The 9,134-nt window shown below is 45.3% G+C and overlaps 1 protein-coding gene across 2 annotated transcripts in view; it reads left to right on the top strand.

The window, feature by feature from the left end:
- The first annotated feature begins 7,253 nt into the window (after nucleotides 1-7,253).
- LOC123764440 (lachesin) overlaps nucleotides 7,254-9,134 on the top strand; it is a 328,560-nt gene continuing 326,679 nt past the window's right edge. Inside the window, exon 1 of one of the 2 annotated variants that reach the window (XM_069315707.1) lies at nucleotides 7,254-8,240. The gene's annotated coding sequence lies outside the window, so the exon portion shown is untranslated. The remainder of the gene's footprint in view (nucleotides 8,241-9,134) is intronic. The other variant, XM_045752306.2, reaches the window with a different exon arrangement.

Below are 9,134 nucleotides of genomic sequence, written 5' to 3'. Positions count from 1 at the left end.
GTTTGAGGCTAGCCCAACCTAACGCTTAGGGAGAATGATAAAATGTAAGGGCCTATCATAGGTGGCTTGGGGTCGGCCTCATTGCTTCCACTTAAAGGAGGTCGGTTCCCACGGCGATCTCCACGAAATCGGTGAAATGCAGTTGGTCGAGTCCTTTGAATTTTTTTATGCTACGGCACTTTGGAATATATAAATACAGAACAAGAACTGTTATAGGCTGGTTGAGGCCGGCTCCTGTGGAGATCAACCTTTTGGTGACCGGGTCGACCTTTATTTATATAGATCAAAGATTCTAGCACGATTCTTCTCTATATTTCTTATTTATGTTGGTCATAAGAAAGATGCTCAGTGTTTGGTGGGGTTACGTTTGTGTTGATTATTTCTTCAGGTACTCTTTCCTCTGTGACCAAATACTTCAGACCCCAGAGGACAGCACTTCACCTTGCAGCAGGACACTGATCTCAAACGTACAGCTAAAGCAACTAAAGAGTTTTCAGGACAGAAAAGTGAAATGTTCTTCACTGGCCAAATATATCTCCCGGCCTGAATCCCATTGAATCTTCGTTTCACTTGCTGAAGACAGGACGGAAGCCAAAAGGCTCCCGCAAAAGAACAGACACGGAAGAGGCTAAAGTACAAGCCTGATAGAAGCAGAGAGGGAAGTAAGGAAAAATTCAAGGAGGTAAAGATTGATGGAAAGAATAAAGGCTGCAATAAACGAATAGAGATACTGTTATAAAGTGGGAAATGTAAAGGGAGCGAAAAGTGGAGAAAGTGTGGGAATGCGGACGGAAGATACAAAACCAAAGTCAAAGTGCGGGTCTTGAGTGTGATGGATGGGACGGTGTATATCTTGGAAGGGAATTTATTGCCCATAATGCCACGAGACAGAGACCCTGACGTGCATGCACAGACACAATCGTGAGACGCACTACCCACACGCAGTCTGGCACCCATCACAGTCACAAACAGACATGTAAACCCAGATACGTAAACAAACACTGATACTTAAACAAACACGAAACTGCAGACATTATCACAAAAACAGAGGGAGAAGAATACTAATTAACACAAACGCTCATCGATGGACGAATGAAAGACAACAGATATATATATATACATAAATTATTTAATTAACAGCCAGGTACATCGACATTTGTGGAGCTACGCTAAACTATATGAAGAGTTACAGAGGTCTGTCTGTACTCTGATCCTCATCTTGACAAAAAGTTACATAAGGTCTGTTACCCGGCAAACTTTGGAACGATTAAGTGGATATCTTCAAGAACACGAGTATTTATATATAAATGACAGAGCTAAACATCATAATTTTCAAATAATGGAATTTTCGGTACTTGAGAATTCTGTGATTTATCTCATATCAGATCATAATGTTTTCAGCAATACATAAGTTTGACAACACAGAAGTGAATACGAGAAATACTTCAGTTTGACCTAAGTTATGCGCTTTGTTTATCTGCGATAACTGTGGCATCACGTAATATTGTCACGTCAGTCAACACTAAGACAACACCAACGAGAAGGAACAAGTGAGGTGGTTGCCCCAGCACACCAGCGCCTCGAAGAGGAACACAGGAGCACAAACACACACACACCAGGTGATCACTGTCCCGCTTCATCGATTCATCCTGACCTTCAGGGAACAACAATATAGCGATTATTTTTATTTAATTTTCGGTAAATGCAAGGGAGGACTACTGCACAGGTGGTGATGAAGGGAGGACTACTGCACGGGTGGTGATGAAGGGAGGACTACTGCACGGGTGGTGATGAAGGGGGACTACTGCACGGGTGGTGATGAAGGGGGACTACTGCACGGGTGGTGATGAAGGGGGGACTACTGCACGGGTGGTGATGAAGGGAGGACTACTGCACGGGTGGTGATGAAGGGGGGACTACTGCATGGGTGGTGATGAAGGGGGACTACTGCATGGGTGGTGATGAAGGGGGACTACTGCATGGGTGGTGATGAAGGGGGGACTACTGCACGGGTGGTGATGAAGGGGGGACTACAGCATGGGTGGTGATGAAGGGGGACTACTGCATGGGTGGTGATGAAGGGGGACTACTGCATGGGTGGTGATGAAGGGGGGACTACTGCACGGGTGGTGATGAAGGGGGGACTACTGCACGGGTGGTGATGAAGGGGGACTACTGCACGGGTGGTGATGAAGGGGGACTACTGCATGGGTGGTGATGAAGGGGGACTACTGCATGGGTGGTGATGAAGGGGGGACTACTGCACGGGTGGTGATGAAGGGGGGACTACTGCACGGGTGGTGATGAAGGGGGGACTACTGCACGGGTGGTGATGAAGGGGGGACTACTGCACGGGTGGTGATGAAGGGGGACTACTGCACGGGTGGTGATGAAGGGAGGACTACTGCACGGGTGGTGATGAAGGGAGGACTACTGCACGGGTGGTGATGAAGGGGGGACTACTGCACGGGTGGTGATGAAGGGAGGACTACTGCACGGGTGGTGATGAAGGGGGACTACTGCACGGGTGGTGATGAAGGGGGGACTACTGCACGGGTGGTGATGAAGGGAGGACTACTGCACGGGTGGTGATGAAGGGGGGACTACTGCACAGGTGGTGATGAAGGGAGGACTACTGCACGGGTGGTGATGAAGGGAGGACTACTGCACGGGTGGTGATGAAGGGAGGACTACTGCACGGGTGGTGATGAAGGGGGACTACTGCACGGGTGGTGATGAAGGGGGGACTACTGCACGGGTGGTGATGAAGGGGGACTACTGCACGGGTGGTGATGAAGGGGGGACTACTGCACGGGTGGTGATGAAGGGGGACTACTGCACGGGTGGTGATGAAGGGGGGACTACTGCACGGGTGGTGATGAAGGGGGGACTACTGCATGGGTGGTGATGAAGGGGGACTACTGCATGGGTGGTGATGAAGGGGGACTACTGCATGGGTGGTGATGAAGGGGGGACTACTGTACGGGTGGTGATGAAGGGGGGACTACTGCACGGGTGGTGATGAAGGGGGACTACTGCACGGGTGGTGATGAAGGGGGACTACTGCATGGGTGGTGATGAAGGGGGACTACTGCATGGGTGGTGATGAAGGGGGGACTACTGCACGGGTGGTGATGAAGGGGGGACTACTGCACGGGTGGTGATGAAGGGGGGACTACTGCACGGGTGGTGATGAAGGGGGGACTACTGCACGGGTGGTGATGAAGGGGGACTACTGCATGGGTGGTGATGAAGGGGGACTACTGCATGGGTGGTGATGAAGGGGGGACTACTGCACGGGTGGTGATGAAGGGGGACTACTGCATGGGTGGTGATGAAGGGGGACTACTGCATGGGTGGTGATGAAGGGGGGACTACTGCACGGGTGGTGATGAAGGGGGACTACTGCATGGGTGGTGATGAAGGGGGAGAAAAAAAAACCCTGCCCAGCGTTCTCACCGGCGCCCGGGATCGAACCCGAGACCACAGGGTCACGTGTCCAATGTGCTGCAATTTATATACCACAAAATGTTATCAAAGACCGAGACGGAGATAGATAAATAATGGGCAGACTGATAGACAGACAGACTTTGTCCTTCACTATGCGATAGCGATATCAGATAATTAACACAGTTTGCTGGATAATTTAGAGCTAGCGGTGGTCTAATTAGCATAATTATATAAGTTGATATAAAATGTGTGAGCAAATTTCAGTTTTAAATAATATGGCAAAGGCGGGTGAAGTTATTTCATTTGGAATAAGATTATTAATCATAAAATAGAGATATCATCGGGTTAAAGACATTTCTAAAAAATATTAAAAAAATTCAAACAATGTACACACTTTAAAATGGACTTACACTGAGGAGCTCAACAGGTAAAGTAAACCTACCATTCAGAACCTCATCTGTTCTCTCAAATCTATAGCAGTTTATTTATATTATTGAGTTATATCAATTTCCCTCTAAAAAGATTAAGCTTTGTAATATAAACCATTGAGCAGGTGAGCATTTATACTAAATTATGAATAGTTAAATATTAAAGTCAACATGGGATACATAAGGTGAAGCACAAATACAACATAATACATCAGACAATATAGGTGTGTGTCAAGTGTTCTTAAGCATTTGGAAGACGTATTGTTGGCGTCAAGTGTTGCATCCGTAACACAAGGTTTAACCCGAGCTGTGCAGAATTATCTACACCATTCACAAACAGACAAGGAATATACTGGATTTGCAACAATGACAGGTTAATATGGGAAAACATAATCCAACTGATGAATGACATACCTGAGGATGTCATTCTCAGTTGGGTTCAGAATGTTGGGTTCTAATCTGTGTCAGAATGTTACACAGATTAACATTCACAGAAAAGCGACCAGCGATATATGCGGATTATGAAAAAACAACACTGGACAACGACCAAAACTTAGGAACTGGTAGCTTAGAGAACCACAGAAGTAGTGCGTCCACAAAGTCATAGTGGACGTTTACACTTGTCTCGTGTGTTGGGGTTGACACTGTCTGCTAAGGGTTAGAGGGAGAGTGTATTGTGGTACATAACAGCAGCATTATTGCAGAGCCAGGTAATATAAACAATGAGAGCAACAGTGGGAAAGAGTTCATAAACGAAGAAATTGGGATCAAAAAGTGAGATGGCTCTAATAAAGAGGCAGCCAAGACAAACACAGGTATAAATAACCTGGAGAAAATAAAAACTGAGAATATTTGCAAATTCTATGCACAAGGAATCAGTATATATGGGAAAAATGACCCATCCACTTTTCTGCATTCTCGAAAATGCAGGTACATGTTGGCGAGGGGGTACATGCCGAGGGAAACATGTTCCTTTGAGGAAAGCCGGAAAGAGGTCTAACGTAGGTCCAGGGTCTGTCACTCTCTAATGATACCTTCCACAACACGTTTGGAACCTTCAGTTTTTACGGTTATTAATTTAATTTGGCCAAATTGTAGAGCTAATGGAAGCTAGAGGAACCGAGGTCACGGTCATGGGTAATTTCACGGCACTGCGAACACTGTGTTGATTCTGTCGTTTTATCAATCTTATTAAAGGTCATTAAATTTCCATGACCGTAGGAACACTCGTTCTGGGTTTATAAAGAGTAATTTAAGGTCTTCATGGAGGAGATTTGTCCATGGAAGCAAACATATCAATAAAACCAACATATCAACGTCAACATATTATTTTAAACTCGCGTATTGATGATGTTGTAAGAGTTTGCCCTCACAGGCTCTTTCTACGTCATCATTCACCAAGACGTCAACCCCCAACTCGAACCTCCGCTTCTACACCCACTGACACGGCCGGGGCTGCCTCCACTGACCCCACCAAGCCAGACACCACTGACACCACCGAGCCTGGCTGTACTGACACCACCGAGCCTGGCTGAGCCCAGAGAAAGAAACTCTGCCCATTTGTCTCTGCCTAATCCGCGAATCGAACCCGGGCCACAGGACTACGAGTCCCGTTCGTTGTCCACTCAGCGAGCAGACCGCCTGTGTGTGTGTGTGTGTGTGTGTGTGTGTGTGTGTGTGTGTGTGTGTGTGTGTGTGTGTGTGTGTGTGTGTGTGTGTAGCTCTTCGCAAGCAAGACAGTGTGTCCTATTTCTGCACTCCAATTATTCTCTGGCCAGAGCCGGGCCCAAGACTTCACGAGCAGAGACTGTTAAGAGTCTGAGGGTCCTCCCCGCAGACTGCCAAATGATGATGAACTTGGCTATGCATAATACAAGGCTTCTGTCTGATTAAAGCGAACTCAAGTAACCAGGGCAAGAATTTGAGAATAAAGAGGGACACTGCCAGTCTGTGAAATGAAGAGAATCTGAGAACGAGAGCTGAGAGTTGGTTATCTCCCTATCTGAGAGCTGAGAGTTGGTTATCTCCCTATCCGAGAGCTGAGAGTTGGTTATCTCCCTATCCGAGAGCTGAGAGTTGGTTATCTCCCTATCCGAGAGCTGAGAGTTGGTTATCTCCCTGTCTGAGAGAGTCAGAACTGTGAAGTGGAAACCACAAAACAGAGGACGAAGATATTTCAAGTCAAGTCGCATAGTTCAAAGAGTAATGTGCTTAATGTTAATGAGCGCTTCATCAGGCAAGTTTATGTTCCACCAACAATGCCCAGACAAGTAGTAGCTTATTAACGAGAAATAATATATGCAAGACAGTAAATACCAGTTAATAAAAAGGATTGGTGATTATAAGACCAAAATAATTTGAGAATATACAACCAAATTTATTACTGTTCATAGTACCGAAATTATTAATGATTACAGTGCTCATGATCTTGTTTCTTATAGGACCGAACTTGAAAAGCAAACACCGGAAGACACTAGCGAAAAAAAACATTGTTTGCTAGTGCCAATAATTCATTATTAAATGAACTAAATTTTGATGAAAACAAATTTCAAACTACCGGGAGGAGAAGAATGAGAAGGGATAAAGGTCTATATGACAACACTAAACTTTCATAACAATAACAAGGTCATAGTGGACGTTTACACTTGTCTCATGTGTTGGGGTTGACGCTGTCTGCTAAAGGTTAGTGGGTAAGGGAGGCAAGAGAGTAGGAGGAATGGGGAGAAGAGAGAGAACAGGGGGAGGAGAGACAGAGAAGGAGGCAGAAAAGTCAACGTAGAGGAAAAAGAAGAGAGACAGAGAAGGAGGCAGAAAAGTCAACGTAGAGGAAAAAGAAGGAAGGGGGAAGGGAATAGGGAGAGAGAGGGGAAAGAAGAGGAGTGGAGGAAGAGAGAGACTACCCCAGGGCACACTCGGCTCACCTTCCTCGCACATTAGGTACCAATGGTTATTTAATTAAATGTTCGGAAAAACCACATTGACAAATAAAAGAATGCTAAAACGCCTTTTCGACCGTCAGGTCTTGATCAGTAGCTAGAATACTTCATGCTAGCAACTGACTAGACTGAAGTCAGTCTAGCTAAATACTAGACTGATTTCATTCTATTTCATTACTGACTAGACTGACTTCGATCTAGCTACTGATGAGACTGACTTCAGTGTAGCTGCTGACGAGACAGACTGCAGTCTCGTCAGCAGCTGACGGAAGACAGAATTTCAGCTGTCAGGAAGCTGAAATTACTTATTTCAAAACAGGAAAATTCATGGAATACAATTTTCCTTCGTTCTTATCTCAGAATAATTAATCTCGTCTTCTGGATAGGTCGTGTTAAGATTGAGGAGTTCTTTTCGTCCTGTGGAGAGTTCAACTGGTCCTCTTGAGAGTTCGTATGCTCCTCTGATGAATACTCTCGTCCTGTGAATAGTTCAAGTCGTTCTTTAATCCTTTCTCTCTCAGCCCTGGCCATAACTAGGCAGGTCGCGTCAGCGTAGGCTGGGTGCCCCGGCCTCCCTTGCTAGAGCGGCAGCGCTCAGTTGCTCCCTGGCTCTTGTCGTGAGGACACACGCTTCGTCGTGCTCCACCCTCTTCCTCTACCGTCATCCTGTGGTGCAGTGAATCGTAAATCCCTTTACTGTCTCGCCTCCTGGTGCTGCTGCTGTTGGCGGTGACATCGTTACCTATGAATTAAATCGTCAGTGATATGTTTGTGAACGCAATAGGGATTAATATTGCAGAACTGAAACCGTTCTGGTGTGAGTTTTGCAGTGAGTGCTGAACTGCTTGCATGATGGGCGGTAATAAAGGGAGTGTATCAGTTGGTGGGAACTGTTTCAGCTCCATATGACAACGTTCAAAGAATTATCACTGGAAATAGAAACTCATGATAAATCATTTGCATGATATACATAATTCCAATAGTAATTAAAACATTGGTACACTCTAATATGATTGGATATTATAGTATAAAGTATTAAACTTGGCTGTAATTTACGACACGGAGAGAAACAAGTGTAGTGGATATATGTGGGTGTGTGGGAGGTAAGGCAGACAGGCGGCTCCCATCCTCCTCCCTCGCACACCTTCTCTTACAATATTCTCCACAAAACTTACGAGTGCTATTACGCTACGGATGAGAGTCTAACCTCCTTGTAATGGTGAATTTAACGTAGTGAGCTTTACAGAACTTTCACGGATAGTTAATCAAACCTGGAACTCAACAACCGTAGAGTAGTGACCGTCTTCAGGTGCCTGTGCATACCTGTAGTAGCAGCTCCTGCACACCTACAGAAGCAGGCCCTGCACACCTGCAGTAGCAGCTCCTGCACACCTGCAGTCGCAGCTCTTACCGTCACACTCAAAAGGTAAGTGTTGATCAGTGTTGCCCCCTGCCATCTCTGCCTTCCTTCCCAAGTGAAACATTGGTTTTGCTCATTTCAAAGGGTCGTTCTGTAGACAGTTACCTCGTGAGTCGTGAATAGGATGCGGGCTGCCTTTGCTCAATCTCTCTGACCTCTTGTGACGGAGGAGATAGTTATGAAGGATGCCAACGGTGTTAGACATGTGTTAAGCCCAGAATACGTGTGTGATGATGACAACCAAATCTGTATCTCGAAAAAATAAGATAACACCTTCAGCGATGACCAGCATATTGCCTCAAGTGTTATTACCTCAGTGTTATTACCTCAGTGTTATTACCCCAGTGTTATTACCCCAGTGTTATTACCCCAGTGTTATTACCTCAGTGTTATTACCTCAGTGTTATTACATCAGTGTTATTACATCAGTGTTATTAACCCAGTGTTATTACCCCAGTGTTATTACCCCAGTGTTATTACCCCAGTGTTATTAACTCAGTGTATTACCTCAGTGTTATTAACTCAGTGCTATTACCTCAGTGTTATTACCTCAGTGTTATTACCTCAGTGTTATTACCTCAGTGTTATTAACCCAGTGTTAATAACCCAGTGTATTACCTCAGTGTTTTTACCTCAGTGTTATTACCTCAGTGTTATTATCTCAGTGTTATTACCCCAGTGTTATTACCTCAGTGTATTACCTCAGTGTTATTAACTCAGTGCTATTACCTCAGTGTTATTACCTCAGTGTTATTAACCCAGTGTTAATAACCCAGTGTATTACCTCAGTGTTATTAACTCAGTGCTATTACCTCAGTGTTATTACCTCAGTGTTATTAACCCAGTGTTAATAACCCAGTGTATTACCTCAGTGTTATTACCCCAGTGTTATTACCCCAG

Source organism: Procambarus clarkii, chromosome 82, assembly GCF_040958095.1.
Source record: "Procambarus clarkii isolate CNS0578487 chromosome 82, FALCON_Pclarkii_2.0, whole genome shotgun sequence".
Lineage (NCBI taxonomy): Eukaryota > Metazoa > Arthropoda > Malacostraca > Decapoda > Cambaridae > Procambarus > Procambarus clarkii.
The sequence above is the reverse complement of the archived record's forward strand: the minus strand, read 5'-3'. Positions and strand labels throughout refer to the sequence as shown.